The sequence below is a fragment of the Anomaloglossus baeobatrachus genome, chromosome 3, assembly GCF_048569485.1.
Source record: "Anomaloglossus baeobatrachus isolate aAnoBae1 chromosome 3, aAnoBae1.hap1, whole genome shotgun sequence".
NCBI classification, from domain to species: domain Eukaryota; kingdom Metazoa; phylum Chordata; class Amphibia; order Anura; family Aromobatidae; genus Anomaloglossus; species Anomaloglossus baeobatrachus.
This window is the reverse complement of record NC_134355.1, coordinates 602537175-602559261: the sequence shown is the minus strand read 5'-3', so window position 1 is coordinate 602559261 and position 22087 is coordinate 602537175. Positions and strand designations below refer to the sequence as shown.

Here is a 22087-nt window from a genome sequence, read left to right as displayed (position 1 = left end):
CATTAGGCTCAGCCTATTCGGTGTTTGAGTCACAGATCCTTGAAGAACAAGCACCAATCTCCTGATAATACTGACAAACCAGCTTCTGACAGCTCCTGCAATTTCTCTATTTCCTAAATTTTCAAAGTTGCAGACACGATAATATGTGGAGCACCTGAGCCAAAAAGAGGCAGAAAAAGAATGACACTTTCCATCGGGATAATTCAGCATAAATAGGATTACACGGTAATGGCTGGAACTGAAGCGTGGAGGAAAATCAGATTTATCTCTAAATTATATTTCTATTTACATGGCATTATTCCTCTGCTAAATTCATGTCAGGCGCGGATAACTGTACAGAATAAAATGTTTTGTTCTTGTTGCTGTGTGACAGAGATCATTATCGTCTGCTTCATGCTATTGTTTTAATATTTATTTTTACACTTTATTGTATTATGTGGTTGAAAATTGTCTTTTTTGTAAAGACATTTTCATTGTATTATTATGAAGAAGAATATTAGCGCTAACAATATATTGCCTGGATATAACCTATCACTCTCTAATTACACAAATTTGCCTCATTTTTCATAAATATATATACAATATATATACATCTTATATAAAGCCCTTGTTCACTATCAAACAATGATTTATACTTTATATATGGATATAATCTATATAAAGCTAAATCCTTCCCGCAGTGTGGCATCTAAATGCGGATTATAAAAACGTATGTTTTGCTGTATAAAGAAACTCATTCAGATCATTTAAAACAGATTTTCAGGCACAGTAATTTACGCAAGAAAACTACAAGTGAATATATTCCCCTTAAAGGGATCCTGTCACCAGGTTTTTCCCTTATAACCTGTGGCTACCACCAATAAGCCCTTATATACAGTAATCTAATATGCTGTATATAAAGGCTCAGTCCGCTGTGTAGAATGTAAAAAACACTTTTATAATACTCACCTAGGAGGCGGTCTGGTCCGATAGGTGTTGCTGCTCTCCGGTCCGGCGCCTCCTCTGTGCCGCAATCTCCTCCTCCTTTTTCTGAGGCCCATGTGCATGAAACGTCCTACGTCATTCATACTAGCCAGCATTACGGTCTTGCGCAGGCGCACTTTGATCTGAACTGCTCAGGGCAGATAAAAGTATTGTAGAGCGCGTAGGCGGATGGTGTTTACTCTTCCTCGCACCTGCGGATTACAGTACTTTGATCTGCCCTCAGCAGGGCAGATCAAAGTGCGCCTGCGCAGGACCACAATGCCGGCCTCAGCTGAATAGAAGGAGGATGGAGATGACAGCAAAGAGGAGGCACCAGACCGAAGAGCAGCGACACCCATTGAACCGGACCCCTCTCCAGGTGAATATTATAAAAGTGTTTTTTACGCTCTGCACAGTGGCTTAGGCTCTTATATACTGTATTCTGGAATGCTTATATAAGAGCCCACTGGTTGTGGTGGTCGCAGCTTATAATCTCCAAAACTGGTGACAGATTCCCTTTAAGCCGAGTTCACAACGCTTTTTTTCTGCCGCCAAAACCTGCTCTTTTGGAAGCAAAAGCACTGCATCATTTTTCGCTGTTTTTGCTGCATGTTTAGGAGCAGATTACATGTGTGACTTGTCTACAGTACATGTTTAATAAAACTAGTTTTGTTCAGCAAAAAACACTTAAAAAATGCTGCAAAAAAACACCATTGCATTTTTTTTCGCTTTCTCATTGCTTTCTACGGGTGAAAAAACTACAAAAACACTGAAAGAATTGACATTCTGCTGAAACAATGGCTGATGAACCACCGCGGTGCAGGGTACACTACGAAACACAAGATGAGGTCACAGAAACAAGGGTTTGCTTTATTCACAGGCAAGACACACAACATCGGTAAAAGTAGTCAGGGGAATATTGGTCAGTGAACAATACAATAGTACAAGCTTCGGTAATTAGCTAGAGCCGGGAAACTGCACGTCTCCTCAACTATCACAGATGCAAAATTATAAGTATGGTGCAAACAAAACAATATAATTGCGGCCTATTTGGCCTATGCTAACAGGGTTGCGTGGTTACCGCGCTCTGGCTATCGAGGCCTACCCTACACCCTACATACTGCGCCCCCAGTACTGACTCACGATCCCACTGAAGGGAATTCAGTCCAACTGCTAGGGTTTTGGTCCCGGTATCAGCTTTGGCGCACACTTCTCCAAAAGAGGCAAGGATCTGCTCCTTAGTCGCGGACCTGTTATCCCTTCTTGGCTCCTATGTTAAATCTTGCTGGCCTTGGGGGTTTCCTTCACTTGATTCGGTAATACACTACTGCACTCAGGGATCTCTCAAGGTCCAGCTATGGTAAGACTCTTGCAACGGTCCCGTAATTCCTCCGATACCGCAGATCTCCAAGCTCTACCACCGGACGGTCCTTTTGCTGATCACGTCCTGTGACTCTCCAACCAACCGACTCTGCCGACGATGCACTCTCTCTCCTCCTCTCCTTTTCCTGCTCTTTCCAGTAGACTAAAACTAGAGCCCAGTTACACAGGGAGAAAAACAAGCATTACTGACTAAGCCAGCCAGTCCATGAGAACTAAAGCAGGGGTACTTAAAGGCAATGCATACTATGTGTACAGATACCCCTCTACACTACAAATTTTAAAAATGCAGTTCTGAAATTCAGTCAAATTTCTGTCTGAACTCTCATATGTTTTGCTGGTACTGTACAACAGAGCTATTAATTTGCATACAAAATGCAACAAAACCCATTGCATTGGAATAGAGCATAATACTTCAAAGCTAAATTCATAATTTTGCAGGGTAACATATAACATTAGCAACAGTACTTGTTTATAGGCTGTGTATTGAGGCTGTATATAAAGTGCTCTGGTGAGTTGCATTTTGGGCATTGTCAGGATTTTAGCATGGACATACATCATTGGTGATGCCCCAGATGTTGAGCTGCTTACTGTTTCAATAAAACCAACAGATAAGGGAATTAAGTTCTGGAAAACAATATAAGCTCAGTGGTTAGCACTGCAGTCTTGCAGTGCTGGGGTCCTGGATTCAAATCCATCTGCAAGGAGTTTGTATCTTCTCCCCATGTTTGTGTGGGTTTCCTCCGGGTTCTCCGGTTTCCTCCCATACTTCAAAGACATACTGATAGGGACCTTAAATTGTGAGCCCCAATGGAGATAGTAATGACCATGTCTGTAAGCACTGTAGAATTAACCCCTTAATGACAGAGCCAATTTTGTCCCTAATGACCAGGCCAAATTTTAGAATTCTGACCACTGTCACTTTATGAGGGTATAACTCTGGAATGCTTCAAAGAATCCTGGTGATTCTGTGATTGCTTTTGGGGTTTTTTTTCGTGACATATTGTACTTCATGTTAGTGGTACATTTAAGACGATATTTTTTTGCTTTTATTTGTGAAACAATTGGAAATTTGACAAAAATGTTAACATTTTCAAACATTTGAATAGGGGGACATGTCACCAATGAGCGATTTTGAACATTTTTGCGACGATGCAAAATCGCTCATAGGTGTCACATGCAAAAACATCGCTAATGCGGCCGGATGTGCGTCACAAATTCCGTGACCCCAATGAGATCGCTTGAGCGATGTCGCAGCGTGTAAAGCGGCCTTTATGTCACACAAAATAGTTAATAAATTACATTTCCCACATATCTACTTTACATCAGCACAATTTTTAAAACAAATTTTTTGGGGGTTAGGAAGTTAGTCGGGTTCATCAGCAATTTCCTATTTTTTCAACAAAATTTATAAACCATTTTTTTTAGGGACCATATCATATCTGAAGTGACTTTGAGAGGCCTAGGTGACATAAAATACCCAAAAGTGACACCATTCTAAAAACTGCACCCCTCAAAGTGCTCAAAATCACACTCAAGAAGTTTAACCCCTCATCTGCTTCACAAGAACTAAAACAATGTGGAATGAAAAATAAATATTTTACCTAAAAATGTTGCTCTAGACTTAATTTATTCACATTTAGAAGAAATAACCCCACATTTAGCCAGAAAGTTCTCTTTGGACAAATGGGAAAAATGTTGGAATTTTGGAAAGCAAATTTGGCTAAAAAAGATTGCAAATGCAACATGGTGCCTGCAATGCCCCTAAGGTACCTAAACAGCAGAAACCCACCACAAGTGATCCCATTTTGTAAATTACACCCCTCAAGGATTTTATCTAGGGGTAGAGTGAGCATTTTGAATCAACAGATACTTCACAGAATTTGATAACTTTAGGCCGTCATATTGACAATTATTTATTTTTTTCACAAAAATATTGCTTTAGCACTGTTTCTTACATTTTCAAGAGGTAATGGCAAAAAGTGGCCCCCACAATTTTTTACCCACTTTCTTATAAGTACTGTGATACCCCCATGTAACCAGAAAGTTCTGTTTGGACAAACGGGAGGTCTCAAAACGGAAGGAGCAATATTAGAATTTTGGAAACAAATTCGGCTGAAAAAGATTGCTGATAACATGTTTAAGGTACCTAAACAGCAGAAGCCCCACACAAGTGACCCCACTTTGGAAATTAGACCCCTCAATGAATTTATCTAGATGTTTAGTGAGCACCTTGAACCCCCAGGTGCTTCACAGAATTTTATAATGTTGAGCCATATAAATAAAAAATACATTTTTACCATAAAATTGTGACTTCAGCCAGATAGCTTTTAACATTACAAAATGCACCATGCAATTTATTGTGAAATTTCTCCTGCATACACAGATGCCTCATATGTGGTGGAAATCAACTGTTTGGGTGCACGGCAAGGCTCGGAAGTAGCACAAATTAACTGCAAAATTGGCTGAAATCATAAACAAGTGCCATGTCGCATTTGGAGAGACCCTGAGGTGCCTAAACAGTGGAGCTCCCTCCCAAGTGAACCCATTCTGGAAACTAGACCCTTCAAAGATTTTATCCAGGGGTATAGTGAGCATTTTGAACCCACACGTACTTCACAGAATTTAATAACATTAGGTGATCATATTGAAAATTTTCATTTTTTTCACAAAAAATGTTGCTTTTGCACCAATTTTCTCACTTTTTTAAGAGGCAACACCAAAAAGTGGACAGCACAGTTTGTTATCCAATTTCTTATGAACACAGGGATACCCTACATGTGGCCAAAAATGTCTGTTTGGGCAAACGGGAGGGCTCAGAAAGGAATGAGAACCATTTGAATTTTGGAAAAGTTGAAATAAATTGCGGACACCATGTCACATTTGCAGGGCTCATAAGGTACCTATACAGCAGAAACCCCCACAAGTGACCACATTTTGAAACTAGACCCCCAATAATTTTATTCAGGGGTATAGCGAGCATTTTGAACCCTCAAGTGCTGCACAAAAATAGCTGGAGTGCCATATTTCTCACTTTTAGGCTATGTGCCCTCGATTCAGCGACACTGTGTCTATGACATAGTGTCAGCCCTCCTGCAGAGATCCGAGTGTTGTCCATGGGAGAACGCAGCTGCCCATGCCCACAATCAGGGTTCAGACTTTAGCTCTATTCTCCTCACGGATAACACTCTCATCTCCATAAATTGACATCCTGCAGCATCCACTCAGAATAAAAGCCCAGCTCAAATCTGTCTTGTCAAGACAAAACAGTGTCAGCAATAGAGGTAACAGATTACACAAAATATTCTACTGTATGGAGAAGAGATGGGGAGGAGTGAACAGCAGAGTAAGATATAGGCACAGACATAAAAAGATGGTTCTGAGCTTTCTAACCAGTATTTTACCTCTCCCCAAAGCTGGATTCAAATCTAAATAGCTCAGGACTGCTGTATAATTTTCTTCATGCTGCTTTTCTCTGTGTGCTAAGAAATGAGGAGCAAGAATGTTTTCGTGTGTGCTGTCTCTGGGAGATTTTATAGCAACTACTCTCCACCAACTGGGACCTGTTGAAGTGCAGCTTGACACACGCGAAATGGCCATCGTCCAGACGTTCCCCGTTGCCCATAATTTGGTGATCTTATGGATTTAAAATAAAGAATCGTGGACACAAATGGTTAGTGTTGCTGCTTTAATTCACCATATTTTTGCATTGTCATGAATTTTTACTTTGTACAGCACACCACCTATAGTCCTTCTTTTTACTATCAGTAACATTATTGCCAAATAGAGGTAGTGGGCAAGTGGTTAGTGCTGGACCTCTACATTGTTGTAAATTAAAAGATAGAGCCTACTGAGAGAACTGTTCTGTCTGTACGGGAATATCACTATTTCACTATTATGACTTGTTTCCTTTTCCTGCTTGTCCTTCCTCCTCTTGTTTCATCTATTTCAAGGGGAGGAAGGAGACAGGAAGGACTGGGGGGAGGAAGGCCAGGCAGGCAGACAGGGGCAGAAATAACTAGCAAAACCCGACCCACCTATTAGATATTCCGCTGCAGCTGTCATCAAGTAACAGTGCATTTCACAAACTTTACTTGCCTGTATTTCAGAAAGTATACATCCGATATCACAACTAAAGATGTTTAGAATCAGCATGATAGCATGAGTATAGCACTGGCTTTAGTTTATATAGGAAAATCCTGGTGGTTGGTCCTCCTTAACTCTGTATGCCCCTGCAGTCTGCTGCTGGGCAGACTTAACCTTTCACCGACATTATGCATCATGCATTTCCAATGCAAAAAAAATTACTTTGCATTATAATACCTTACACATTTCCAACACTGCTATATCAAATGCATTACACTTATTATACATTACAATACTTATAACACTGCTATATCATGTGCATATTATACCTTACATTACACTACACCTTTTTATACATTACCTAGAACGCTGATACATCTTATACAGTCCTATACCTTGCACTACCACATCCTACATTATATACCTTATACCTAGTGATGAGCGAGTATCGAAATACTCTGATTCGCGATAATCGTAACGAGCACTGTCTAATACTCGCTTATTTATTCCGAATAGTGTGTGCAATGCGAGTCAATGGGGAAAAACTCCCAAAGTAACGAGTAACCTGAATGCTGTACTATTCGTGCGAGTAGCAAACAGTGCGGAATTCCGGTTACTCGTTACATTGCGAGTTTTTCCCCATTGACTTGCATTACACACACTATTCGGTATTAATAAGCGAGTATTAGACAGTGCTCACTACGAGTATCGCGAATCAGAGTATTTTGATACTCGCTCATCACCACTTTTACCTTTTAGTACTGTACATCAAACAGGAACACATTACATAATACACAGCTAATTACAGCACAATACTTTCAAAAGACGCAAGACATTATTCACATTAAACAACAGTGATGCGATTGGTGTCTTCAGGTTCAAGAGCGTGACCTCCACAGTCCATCCTCTAACACTATCACTTAGTGGACATTTTTATTAATATTAATTGAAAAATTAATTTTCATTATAGGGGCTGTCAGCTGCTCAGACAATCAATTCCTAAATACCCCTTGTTGAATAAAAATAATTTTTACTCACTTTCCTCACAAGATAATGCAAGAATTAGGAGACCTATCACTGACATCACTGGAATGGCACTGGAACTCCTGAAGCTTGCTTGACATTGTTATGCTACGTGAGCCCTGCTGTCAATCACCGGCTGTTATTTTGCTGCTGTGATCTTATTTCCTTCTGGGGAACCATAGATGTTTGAAGGAAGTGAAAGAATAGCAGCTCAATAGTAGTTGTTCACATGACATAACAATGGCACACAAACCTCAGGAGACCCAGCACTGATATCACTGGAACAACACCATAAAGGTAGGTGGGTATATTATATTTGTATTTCCCAAGTGGGAATATAGTAATTAACAACGGGTTGATTGAGTAGTGAACAACCCCTTTAAGGCTCTCCTAGGAGGATCTCCTTTACTGTTCTGATTTTTCTCAAGTTCAGCATTATCACAGAGATATTGGTGCATAGTGGAGATGTAGTTCCCTAGATGAACGAGCAGCATAACTATAGTTGTAACACAATATAGCACATAGCTATAAAATACAGTACACTATGAGACCATTAATTTCCTCTATGGTGAAAAATACTATTCATGGAACGAAGTGGCATAAAGACGACATGAGACTATTGTAACGGGGTGCCAGGGGCGCCTCTGGGCTTGTAGTCGTGGCCCCTTCTGTCAGGCTTACCCCTGGCTCCGCCGTCACTATCGGGACGGGAGATGTCTTGGTGGGGCAGAGTGTGGTGGTGCAGATGTCGTCCGACGTATAAACACTCTCCAGGCATGGTTCGATGCAAATAAAAGACATTCTTTATTTCACAACTCTTTCCAAAAACCGGCAGTTACAGATGACTTCACGTTCTTTTCTTAGCTGGGGAAAGCCTGCCCTGACGTCTCCTCCAGTGGGGATGTGCCCGGCTAATCTGCTTCACCTGGCTCCCACTTATGGCTACCCACAGCCCGGACCCACACCGGGACTGCTTCGCACTATGAGGTTCCGCCTGCTCCTTTTCTCTCCGGCTTCCCTGTTCTTCCAGCTCCCTTCTTTCTTTCTTTCTTTCTGCCCACTCAGCTCCACACTCTGCCCCTGGCTGTTTCTTCTCTCCCGTCCCGGACACAACTGCCTTCAGCACACACTTCCTTTCCCCCTAAGCTGCCGGCTCCTCCTCCCTCCTGTACAGTTTCTATGGGGACAGCATTAACCACTTCAGAGAAAACCTGTGCTTCCTTGTAAGGGGTCTGCCCACCCCTTACACTATAATGCCACCATAATCATACGAATGCAGTACCGTATTTTTCAGTTTATAAGACGCACTTTTAATCCCAAAAATTTGGGAAGAAAATGACGGGTGCGTCTTAAAATCCGAATGTAGCTTACTAGGAGGTGGAGAATTGGTGCTGTGCTGGCTGCGGTGGGGGCTGTGCTGGCTGCGGTGGGGGCTGTGCTGGCTGCGGTGGGGGCTGTGCTGGCTGCGGTGGGAGCTGTGCTGGCTGCGGTGCTGGCTGCGTTGGGGGCTGTGCTGGCTGCGGTGAGGCTGTGCTGGCTGCGGTGGGAGTTGTGCTGGCTGCAGTGCTGGCTGCGTTGGGGGCTGTGCTGGTGGCTGTGCTGGCTGTGGTCGCGGCTGTGCTGGCTGCAGTGGTGGTTATTTGGGCTACCGTGGGGGCTGCTGTGTGGGCTGGATGGTGCAGTGGGTGTCCCTGATGCTCTGTCGGTGGTGCGGCATCAAATAATGGCGCCAGAGTCTCTGCATGCGCAGATCGAGCTCTCGGTTCAAGATCTCATCTGTGCATGCGCCGCCTCTGGCCCATTGATCTCCCAGCAGCAGGCTTAAGGAAAGTGGCGCCTGGAGGTGGTGTGTGTGCAGATGAGGTCTCGGCTTGTCATTGAGCTCAATCTGCGCACGTGACGACTCTGGCGCTATTTCTTTGAAGTCCGCACAGCCAACAGAGCATGGGACACCCACCGTACTGTTGAAACACCTGCGCAGGGGCTTGCAGGGCTCGCACGGTCACCGGGCCGGTGGTATTCGGGGTCAGGCTGTAAGTGGCCCAACCCGGCGTCCGTGACCCCCTGCGGGTTTCAATAAAAGGAAAGTCCCGGTGTTACAAGGGGGATGGAAGGAGGGTAACGGGGTTCCTGGGGAGCTTGCCATCGCTCTCCCCCAGGAAACGGTACGGGACGGGGACGGGGGATGCTTGCAGCGCCACCCGTGGTTTGCGGCCAGGTGTTCAGCCGCCGCTGCGCAGTCTCTCTCCGGGGCAGGTGTTACTGGCAGCCGGATGGAATCGCTCCCCACGGGTGGAGCGGGGGAGCCCCGGGAGGTTAGTGAGACCCAGGGCAACAGTCCTCAGGGACACCGAGGGCACAGGGCGGCGGCATTACTCACACCAGTCACAGAGTGCGGTTCCAATTGTTCTTTATTTAAAGTCCATTCCACATTGCACCCGGGTGCTGGTCCTCGCCGTCTGTAGCCTTTGGTCAGTCCCGGGCAGGTAGGAGGAAGGGGGGTCCGGTGAGGTGTTCTGGGGGTCTCTCCCTTTCGTGTGCGTTAGTGCCGTCCCCGTGGCATGGAGCATCTTGGGAACTCGCCGCCATTCTGTCTGTCTCTCTCATCCCAGTAGCGGACACCACCAACCGCCACTGGGTATAACTTTCTCCAGGGATCCCCAGTCCTCAGCTCCATTCCCTTCCTCTAGGTGTTATCAGCCCTGGTCTCGTGGCATCTCCTCAACAGGAACTGTCCTGTGGACGTCTGCACTCTCCTGCAGCCTCTGACGTTCTGACTAAAACTTCTGTGTGCTCTGCACTAAACTCACTCCTATTCAGGCCCCCCTCCCCTTGAGTTGTCATGGAAACCTGCCCGTGTGCAGCCACCTGCTCATTAAGGAGACAGGATGAGTCATAGGCTCAAAACTACATGCTGCAAAAGCTATTAACTCCTTCCTGTCAGTGTGATGTGAGTGTGTGTGTGGACTTCACTCCTCCTGCCCGGGAAAAAATTGGGTAACATTTAATACCCTGTAACGACCCACTTGCAGGGGCGTTACACTGTCATGCTCCAGACAGCCAGCTCAGCCTCCGCTGCCAGCACAGCCTCCACCGCTGCCAGCACAGCTACCACCACAGCGCCTGCAGGATCACCCTACTCCAGCACTGTCCCTGCCACTTGTGACCCCGCTTCACCGCAACTGCCGCACCCCTCCGGTAAGACACCGCCCGGATATAAGACGGACCCCCCTTTTTTTACCTTTTTTTATCTCTAAATTTGGGGTGCATCTTATAATCCAGTGCATCTAAGGGGTACTTTGCACGCTGCGACATCGCTAGCGATCTCGTTTGCGATGTGAAATTCTAGATCACAAGTGCGATCTTTCGAGATCGCACATGCGTAAAATGACCTATGTGCGATCCGAACGATCGCACTTGCGATCTAGAATTTCACATCGCTAACGAGATCGCTAGCGATGTCGCAGCGTGCAAAGTACCCCTTATAAAACGAAAAATACGGTAATTTGCCCGATTTTTATTGTCTCGCACATTGATGAACTCCACTACAATGTACAATTAGGGTTTTTTTTATTCTCATTGCTGTTTATTATATATTTTTTGGAAGATTCATAATCCTAAACTCTAGCTAATGAATAGATGTACTGACGTTAGTCAACTGCTCCAGTTCTAATTGTCATCTATCTGGTAATATCTTCTCATTAATAAGAAAAACAATGTGAAGCCATTGGAAAGAAATTATGCAGACAGAGATGGACATAATAAAGAAGGCTTGTGCAGTACATTGGTATGGGCTCGTCATGTTGTGTGGATAAATGAACCAAGAATTATAGGAGAGTGTTCAACAACTTTTCTAAAAGTAGAAGTGACTTTTGTCATCCAGTGTTATAGCGCCATCTAGTGGCCACTTCTAGTTATTTACATTCTTAATATATGGCTGCAATCAAAATTATTCAACTCTCATTACAAATTAGAATTATTAGCAAAATGTACAGACTTTCTTATATTTGTAATAAATCAATGAAACAAGATAAATATAAATATTGCAACACAAGTGGTTTCTCCAAACTCATCACAAACTGTTTCTTTTACTGACTCCTGCAGGCTCAGAATTATTCTCACCTTTCATGACGAGTGTCTTTAATAACTACCCTGTTTCCCCGAAAATAAGACACTATCTTATATTTTTTTTTTGCCCGAAAAAAGCACTAGGTCTTATTTTCATGGGGGTCTTATTCTTGAGGAGACATGGTTTGGGGTAAGTTTACCTCCTACAAAAAGCAGAACTCACCTCCTTCCCAGGATCATCATACTTACCATCCCCGGGCATCTGTGTGGCTCCCAGCACGTCGCCCTCCCCTGCGTCTGGCCAACACACATACATCCGAACACACACTCACACATCAGATAGCATACACACACATACACACACACTCACACATCAGATAGCAAACATACATATACACACACACTCACACATCAGATAGCATACACACATATACACACACACTCACACATCAGATAGCATACACACATATACACACACACTCACACATCAGATAGCATACACACATATACACACACACTCACACATCAGATAGCATACACACATATACACACACACTCACACATCAGATAGCATACACACATATACACACACACTCACACATCAGATAGCATACACACATATACACACATACTCACACATCAGATAGCATACACACATATACACACACACTCACACATCAGATAGCATACACATATACACACACTCACACATCAGATAGCATACACACATATACACACACACTCACACATCAGATAGCATACACACATATACACACACACTCACACATCAGATAGCATACACACATATACACACACTCATACATCAGATAGCATACACACATATACACACACACTCACACATCAGATAGCATACACACATATACACACACACTCACACATCAGATAGCATACACACATATACATACACACTCACACATCAGATAGCATTTATACACACATATACACACATCAGATAGCATACACACACATACACACACATCAGATAGCAAACACACATATACACACACTCACACATCAGATAGCATACACACATATACACACACACTCACACATCAGATAGCATACACATATACACACACACACTCACACATCAGATAGCATACACATATACACACACACACTCACACATCAGATAGCGTACACATATACACACACTCACACATCAGATAGCATTTATACACACATATACACACACTCATACATCAGATAGCATACACACACACACTCACACATCAGATAGCATTTATACACACACACTCGCACATCAGATAGCATACACACATATACACATACTAACACATCAGATAGCATACACTCATATAAACACACACTCACACATCAGATAGCATTTATATACACACACTCACACATCAGATAGCATACACTCATATAGACAGACACACACATCAAATTCCGTATCATTCCTCCCTGGGATCTCTGTGCTGCACGCCACCCCTGCATCTTACTGACACACATACATCAGAACACATAGTCACACACCAGATAGCATACACACACACATGCACTCACATCAGATTCCACATCATTCCTCCCCATGATCTCCGGTGGGCGCTCCAGGCAGATGTGCTGCACACCATCCTCCTCTGCGTCCGGCCGATACTCACACATCAGACAGCATACACTCACACATCAGACAGCATACACTCACACATCCGATCGCATACACTCACACATCAGACAGCATACACTCACACATCAGACAGCATACACTCACACATCAGACAGCATACACTCACACATCAGACAGCATACACTCACACATCCGATCGCATACACTCACACATCAGACAGCATACACTCACACATCAGACAGCATACCCTCACACATCCGATTGTATACACTCACACATCAGACAGCATACACTCACACATCCGATTGCATACACTCATACATCCGATTGCATACACTCACACATCAGACAGCATACACTCACACATCCGATTGCATACACTCACACATCCGATAGCATACACTCACACATCCGGAGATACAATGTGCTTCCGCCATGTGATCCTTCGGCAGGTCCTGGAAGATTCACTGCACAGCATCGCAAGTCCTTACACATTCCGAGAAGCAAGCAATAGCGCTGGATGTGGTGAGTGTGTGTATGCGATCTGTAGTGTGTGTGTGTGTATATGTGATCTGATGTGTATATGTTCCGCCGCAGGACCTTGATGCACTCACCTGCTCCCAGTCGGCGTCTGAGTATGATCGCGGGGTCTTCTCTTTTCTTTCTTCTCTCTTCTGGGGATGCCTGCTGTCTATAATGACGTGTCCTGCAGTATCTTAAAAATTTTTACCGCTGCATGACACTTCATTATTGACCAGGACTTGGTCTTATTTTCGGAGGATGTGTTATATTTAAGCCTCCCTGAAAAATCCTGCTAGGTCTTATTTTTGGGGAAACACGGTAGTAGAGTCGAGGCTGTTATCACTAGAGATGAGAAACTTGTTCAAAAAAGGTTCGCCAATTTCAAATTCGGTACGAGATCTGGATGGTTTGGCTTCAGCACAGATTCATGAGCACTTCTCTTAAAAATAGGCAAAGATAGTTTTGGGTTTTTTTCGGTAACTGTTCAGTCGCTTTAATGCTTTTCTTCTGGCTTATATATCCTGAGTCATATTGCAAAGGATTGTTAAAAATCCACTTGTGACTTTTAGGATCGCTACTTCCAATAGGTGGCGCTGTGCTAGAGTTTGTCTCCTTTACTGGAGAGACAATTTGAATATTTCTCTTAGAGGGGCGTGGCAGCTATAAGTCCCCTTACCTGGCAGCCAGACTGGCTTGCAAAGTCTCCTTAAGGAGAATAGTGTTCCCCCGTGGTCCCCACATAGCTTTCTCATGAGCCAGATCAGACACCCCCATACTTTGCACTGACGAGGGGCAAGCACCCCGAAACACCGTGTCTGCAAATTGGGATTCTGATCTGGCTTATATATCCTGAGTCATATTGCAAAGGATTGTTAAAAATCCACTTGTGACTTTTAGGATCGCTACTTCCAATAGGTGGCGCTGTGTTAGAGTTTGTCTCCTTTACTGGAGAGACAATTTGAATATTTCTTCTACCTTTCACTTTGGCTAGCATAGTGGTGCTCTATGATGAGTGTGGGGACATGTTTAATGAGGGGAGGGGTTGGGAGAGGTCAGAGGAGCGGCGGACTGTTTTTTTTGTTTTTTTATTCTTAACTTTATGCAAGAATGTTCAGGCAGCCAGTCAGGGCGCAGAAAGCATCCACAACATTCAGACACAAGGGCTTGTGTCATTAGCTGCCTAAGTCACATGTCCCAAATGCAAAGTAAAATGACATTATGCCAATAACTCAACCAGTGGCTGGCTGACACATAGCAGCCTGGAGTGAAATCACAAGGCAGTAGCTCTCAAGTCATTGCAGCTCATTTTTCGCTTGCCCTGGCCACTGCATTAAAACAGCAGAGATAACAAGCCGTCTCATCTGTCCACAGGACATTTTCCCAGAAGCTTCTGGGAGAATGTCCTATAGACAGATGAGACAAAAATGAAAATTTTTGGCAAGGCACATCAGCTCTATGTTCACACACGGTAAAATGAAGTATATCAAGAAAAGAACACAATCCCTACTGTGAAACATGGAGGAGGCTCTGTTATGTTTTGGGCTGCTTTGCTGCATCTGGCACAGGGTATCTTGAATCTGGGCAGGGTAAAATGAAATCTCAAGACTATCAAGGGATTCTACAGAGAAATGGGCTGCCCAGTGTCAGAAAGCTTGATCTCAGTTGCAGGTCATGGGTTTTGGAACAGGATAATGACCCAAAACACACAGCTAAAAACACTCAAGAATAGCAAAGAGGAAAACTTTGGACTATTCTGAAGTGGCCTTCTATGAGCCCTGACCTAAATCCTATTGAGCATCTTTGCAGGTGCTAGAGGTGGGGAGACAAAAGGCGCAATAGGGTCTTACCCGATATAACGTGAAATAATAAGAAGGGAATAGGTACACTCACCTGATAGGGTTGTGCCAGTCACAACTCCTTGAATCGCATGTGAGTGTCAGCGTGGTTTAAGCAGCGGCCCCGTAAATAGTGGAAAAATATATATAATAATAAAGAGAAAAACGGGTTTTAGCCGTGCTTAAAAACCACTGATGCAGGATTAATGAAGAAGGTTCTTTTTATTTCAGCATTCCAACGCGTTTCAGAGACAAGGAGATTTCTTTTTTCCCTGAGGAAGGAGACGGTCCTTGTTTCTGAAACGCGTTGGAATGCTGAAATAAAAAGAACCTTCTTCATTAATCCTGCATCAGTGGTTTTTAAGCGCGGCTAAAACCCGTTTTTCTCTTTATTATTATATATATTGAGCATCTTTGGAAAGAGCTGAAACATACCGTCTGGAAAAGGCAACCTTCAAAGATGAGACAACTTGAGTAGTTTGCTCTTGAGGAGTTGCCAAAATACCTGTCGAGAGGCGCAGAAGTCTCATTGACAGTTACAGGAATCATTTGATTGCAATGATTGCCTCAAAAGGTTGTGCAACAAAATATTAAGTTAATTAGGAGGAGGAGAGGAGGGTGCCATCATTTCTGTCCAGACCTACTTTATTTTTTAAAAAATACTGTGGAAGCATGGTTGAAAAGCAATGTCTGACTTTCATTTCTTCATTTTCATAGATATTTTTTTATTTATTACTTTTGTCAGATTCAATTTATTTCTGTGACCATTGTAGGTTTTTCTTTCATTAAACGAGGGGTACCAACAACTTTGACCACGTGTGTAGATATAGGACCTGAACTAACTGACTACATAGACACAAGAACAGAATAAAGATTACATAGATACAGGAACTAAAAAGGAGATTACTACATACAGTTAGGTCCAGAAATATTTGGACAGTGACACAATTTTCGCGAGTTGGGCTCTGCATGCCACCACATTGGATTTGAAATGAAACCTCTACAACAGAATTCAAGTGCAGATTGTAACGTTTAATTTTAAGGTTTGAACAAAAATATCTGATAGAAATTGTAGGAATTGTACACATTACTTTACAAACACTCCACATTTTAGGGAGGTCAAAAGTAATTGGACAAATAAACCAAACCCAAACAAAATATTTTTATTTTCAATATTTTGTTGCGAATCCTTTGGAGGCGATCACTGCCTTAAGTCTGGAACCCATGGACATCACCAAACGCTGGGTTTCCTCATTCTTAATGCTTTGCCAGGCCTTTACAGCCGCAGCCTTCAGGTCTTGCTTGTTTGTGGGTCTTTCCGTCTTAAGTCTGGATTTGAGCAAGTGAAATGCATGCTCAATTGGGTTAAGATCTGGTGATTGACTTGGCCATTGCAGAATGTTCCACTTTTTTGCACTCGTGAACTCCTGGGTAGCTTTGGCTGTATGCTTGGGGTCATTGTCCATCTGTACTATGAAGCGCCGTCCGATCAACTTTGCGGCATTTGGCTGAATCTGGGCTGAAAGTATATCCCGGTACACTTCAGAATTCATCCGGCTACTCTTGTCTGCTGTTATGTCATCAATAAACACAAGTGACCCAGTGCCATTGAAAGCCATACATGCCCATGCCATCACGTTGCCTCCACCATGTTTTACAGAGGATGTGGTGTGCCTTGGATCATGTGCCGTTCCCTTTCTTCTCCAAACTTTTTTCTTCCCATCATTCTGGTACAGGTTGATCTTTGTCTCATCTGTCCATAGAATACTTTTCCAGAACTGAGCTGGCTTCATGAGGTGTTTTTCAGCAAATTTAACTCTGGCCTGTCTATTTTTGGAATTGATGAATGGTTTGCATCTAGATGTGAACCCTTTGTATTTACTTTCATGGAGTCTTCTCTTTACTGTTGCCTTAGAGACAGATACACCTACTTCACTGAGAGTGTTCTGGACTTCAGTTGATGTTGTGAACGGGTTCTTCTTCACCAAAGAAAGTATGCGGCGATCATCCACCACTGTTGTCATCCTTGGACGCCCAGGCCTTTTTGAGTTCCCAAGCTCACCAGTCAATTCCTTTTTTCTCAGAATGTACCCGACTGTTGATTTTGCTACTCCAAGCATGTCTGCTATCTCTCTGATGGATTTCTTTTTTTTCAGCCTCAGGATGTTCTGCTTCACCTCAATTGAGAGTTCCTTAGACCGCATGTTGTCTGGTCACAGCAACAGCTTCCAAATGCAAAATCACACACCTGTAATCAACCCCAGACCTTTTACCTACTTCATTGATTACAGGTTAACGAGGGAAACGCCTTCAGAGTTAATTGCAGCCCTTAGAGTCCCTTGTCCAATTACTTTTGGTCCCTTGAAAAAGAGGAGGCTATGCATTACAGAGCTACGATTCCTAAACCCTTTTTCCGATTTGGATGTGAAAACTCTCATATTGCAGCTGAGAGTGTGCACTTTCAGCCCATATTATATATATAATTGTATTTCTGAACATGTTTTTGTAAACAGCTAAAATAACAAAACTTGTGTCACTGTCCAAATATTTCTGGCCCTGACTGTAGAGAAGAGAGCAGAACCGAGCTAACTACATAGATACAGGAACAGAAGCAAACTTTCCACACAGATACAAGAACAGAAACAAGATTACTACATCAATATGGAAACAGAATCCCGATTACTGAGTCTACTACATAGATACAGTAACAGAACCAAGCCTCTTACATAGATAAGGGAACAGAACTGAGCTTACTGCATAGATATGGTACCAGTATCCAGATAATTACATAGATACGGTACCAGAACTAAGACCCATAGCGTTCTCATTGTTTGGGATCTGAGGCTCAGTGGTGGCTTATTTGTGTCTTGAGCTGACATATTTAATGATACCAACGTAAGGATTTGTTTATTTATTTTTTTTAATCAATGAGTACATGGTTGTCAGAGACCTATGGGAGTGCATTAAACTGTATGGGGGCTGCATAATACAATATGGGCTATGGTGCTGCATAATACAATATGAACTATGGTGCTGCATTATACAATATGAACTATGGTGCTGCATAATACAATATGGACTATGGTGCTGCATAATACAATATGGACTATGGAACTGCATAATATAATATGGGCTATGGTGCTGCATAATACATTATGGACTATGGGGCCTACTGGTATTTTTCATTCTTGTAATGTATGTCTGTTGACATATTTTTTGATCTCATTAATATTTTAATATTGCCTTGGTTCGACATCCTTGGTTCCTTTTTTTCCCTTAGTTACTGTAGTATTCTCCATTTGTTGTAATTTTAATAAATCTGTCTAATAAAATAACATTGATTTTATTTTTCTTGCATGATGGCTTCATTTGGTGGAAATTCATGCTGATTTTCCTATTGTAATTTATTTGGTTTCAGAAGCTTAGTAAGTGTAGGGAACATTCCCTTTAAAATTATGGACACCCTTTTGATGTATATCGACTATGGGGTGCATTATAATATATGGAGGACTATGGGGGTGCAGTATAATATATTGACAAGTATGGGGTGAATACATGGAAGACTATGGGAGGTCTATTATAATAATTGGAGGGTTATCTTATACATGGAGAAGTATGGGAAATGCATTATAATACATGGAAGGCTCTGGGGGGGGCATTCTAATATATGAAGGGTTATATTATAAAGGTCCCATTTTACTATATGGAAGGCTATATGGGGGTCATTATAGTTTTTGCAGAGCTTTATACTATGGGGGACAAAGATACAAGGATGGGAAAGTTTTGTGCTTAGGGAAAGAGGCTCTTTCCCTCAGCACCCAGCTTTCCCATGCAAGATGGATATCAGAACATAAGAAAGCTGGGTGCTGATAGAAAGAGGGATTTTAGATCATGGGAAATCTGGGTGCTGAGGGAAAGAGCCAAGTGTCAGCGTCATTATCGCGTATCCTGAGTGTTGGTGTCAATATGCCGTACCCAGAGTGTCGGTGGGGGGGCTCAGATCCAAACTTTGCACTGTGACCCATCTAACTCTAGTTACACCACTGTCTGTAAAAGTCTGATCTGTCAAAATTAAAATTTACTGTAAATAGTAAATAATGTAAAGAAAAAGGAACATCTAAACACCAAAAATGCCATTTTGGGTCACGTTGGCGCCCCTAGAAAATGAAACAAAAAATGATTAAATCTTGTTCATTGCTCAGAATGGTAGAAATAAAAAATAACAGCTCGGAATGCAAAAAGCAAATCCCCCGCCAGCTCCATCAGCAGAAAACTATGATCCTATAGGTCTCCAAAAGTGGATGCAAACCAATTTTTTTTTACAAAGTTCTGAATTATTTTAAGAGTACATGCCCACGATCAGGCGTCCTGGATGCAGCGGGTCCTGACCTGCAGGGCCACTAGTCTCCTCCACAGGAGACCGCAGCTGCCCGTGCCCACGATCAAGGTTCAGGGCGCTGCGGTCTCTCGCTTGTGTTTTCCCTACAGAGGATGCATGCGAATCAGCAGCAAACAATTCACATGCTATGGATTGGAAAGTCGCACCGCAGGTCAGTGTTTTCTGTGGAAAAAACAAGCACAGTGAGCACGGGATTTCTAGAAATCCATCCACTATGCTTGTGGAAAACAAGCTACATCCAAAACTTAGGGTATGTGTCCACTTAGCAGATTTATGTGCAGATTTTCTGCACAAAAAAACTGCGTGTTTTGGCAGGGAAAACACAGCAGAAAAAAAAAACGTTTTTCTATTTGTTTTTTAGTCACGGTGATTGCGTGCATTCAGGCACTGTATCCCCGCGATCGCCATCAGGTCTCTGGCTGATGTTACAGCCAGTGTTACTGCCAGTGCGAGTGCAGTGCTTACACATATAATTATATATCAACTGTAATGATCGAGCTCGAGCACTGAAGTGGATTAGATCAGAAGCAGGAAAAATCGCAGAAACAATTGACATGCTGCTTCTCTTTTCAGCAACAAAATCTGCAAAGAAAAAAGAATCAGTGTGTGCACAGCAGGTGAGGAATCTCATAGATGTTGCAGGTGTGACGCCCCTTACTCTATCAGGGTATCACAGGGAACTGCACTCGTCTCTCATGGTGCAGAACTCACCCTCCATGGTTCTCAGTTCCTACACACTGGTATTGCTTCCATCAGCACTCAAAACCTAACCACACCTCACACCACACCGTCAGGTACACCAGTGGGTGGTCTAGCTGGAATAGGGCCACCCACCTAGAGGTCAGGCAGACTGGTGGGAGGGAGGAAGTGAGTTGTAGTCCTCAGAGAGAGGAGCTGAGAGAGTTGTAGCTCCCTGTGTGACCTTGGTTTGGTCGCAGACAGTGGTCTGGGACCAGAGGAGTCAGAGACCCGGTCACAGGGTATTGGAAAAGAGTGTACTGACTTAGTTTTGTTGAACGGTCGGCACCAGAAGTCCAGTAACCGGACCGGTACCGAGCACGGCGGGGTACAGGCCCCTAGATCGGGGAGTAGCTTCACGCCACCTGGTAATTCACCTGTGGAGGATAGTCTCTTTATGAACTTTCCCCAAGAGCTCAGAGATCGAAGGCATCAACACAACGATTGGGATAGGGTTTTCCAGCTTATGCAGCCCACTGAAATCCCAAGTGTCAGCCATCGAGAGCACAGCTCCACTATATTACTATAGGGAGCGGGACCCCGACAGCTTCAGGCCGAGGGTCACTCAGAAACGTCTAAACACAATTGCATGGAGGCAGGCTCCAGACCGCCAGCAATACCAGCGGGGACGGACACCTGGACGAGTTCCCCAGAGTGGCAGCGGCACACAGAGACTTGGTTTACTTCTGTGTCAGAGTCTGCTTAATGGTTGCACCAACATCTTCACAGGCTGAGTACACTGCCTTCCCTGCATCCTACCTGCAAAACACTATCCGCCACTTATCTCCAGAGTCCCGGGGTCTCCCCTACCCGTGGAGGGAACATCATCTGGCTGCCCCTCTCCATCTCCCCTAGGTACTCCCATGGGCAGAGACGGTACTCCCCTTACCGCGAACCACGGGTGGCATCACGAACTCTCCCTTGTAAATATTTCCACTTTTAATTGAGTGGTCCGGAGACCCTCGAGCCACAGCGACCCCGGGTCCGAGCAGTTCGCCTGCTCCAGGGGGCAGCACATGCGATTTGCCTTGCTTTTATTGATTAAAATCTGGAAGAAAACAACACATGAAAAAAATGCGGCAAAAACGCAACGTGTGTACAGAGCTTTACCACTGAAATGAAAACAAAGCTAGTTTATAATTGCCTGGACCAGGAGAGCCATGCTGACAGCTCAAATGACAAAGCGAACAACGATACTGAAACTACAGCCTGTCCTGTAAATAATCAGGCTCCTATTTGCCATGTTCAGGGGAAAAAAACTGAATTGCTCTTGGAAGAGGAGGCGGAAACAATAAAAACACAAAAATGAAACATGGCGGCATCATTACAGGGTTAAACGCAGTCATGTGACCACTGCCACCAGTCACCAAGGGCAACACATAGGGGACCTTGTATGTAAATATGGCGCAGGCACATGAAGTAGCCAATCAGATTCTAGCTTTTTATGTTCTACTGCAGAC

General features: G+C 43.5%; 1 long non-coding RNA gene across 1 annotated transcript in view; it reads right to left on the bottom strand.

Annotated features, from left to right (window-relative positions):
* Positions 1–2453: 2453 nt before the first annotated feature.
* Positions 2454–22087, bottom strand: part of LOC142295644 (uncharacterized) — a 48879-nt gene continuing 29245 nt past the window's right edge. The window contains exon 3 of the long non-coding RNA XR_012751509.1: positions 2454–2488. This is a non-coding gene — a long non-coding RNA (uncharacterized LOC142295644). The remainder of the gene's footprint in view (positions 2489–22087) is intronic.